Below are 374 nucleotides of genomic sequence, written 5' to 3' on the forward strand. Positions count from 1 at the left end.
TTAATTATAACTAACGACTATATTTTGGTGCACATATAACTTTTTATAAAATATTCTATAGATACAAAAAAAATATTAGTTACATAACATACTTGTACATATAAATTTAATTTTCATGAGCATTAGTATAAAAAAATTTACACAAGCAATCGATGGATTATCACAATAAAATTAAATTTAGTTTATACATAGTATTCCGTATATTTTTTTCAGCAAAGTAATCTATAAAAAAATCAAACATTTTACAGTAGTATAATCAAATCTATTATGACCATAACTAAATTTTTTTTACAACAACATAATCGAATTTTTTATGAATATAAAATATGTAATTTATATATTAACAAAAATTTTTATCCATGTATAAATTATTT

Source organism: Arachis ipaensis, chromosome B10 (assembly GCF_000816755.2).
Source record: "Arachis ipaensis cultivar K30076 chromosome B10, Araip1.1, whole genome shotgun sequence".
NCBI classification, from domain to species: Eukaryota; Viridiplantae; Streptophyta; class Magnoliopsida; order Fabales; family Fabaceae; genus Arachis; species Arachis ipaensis.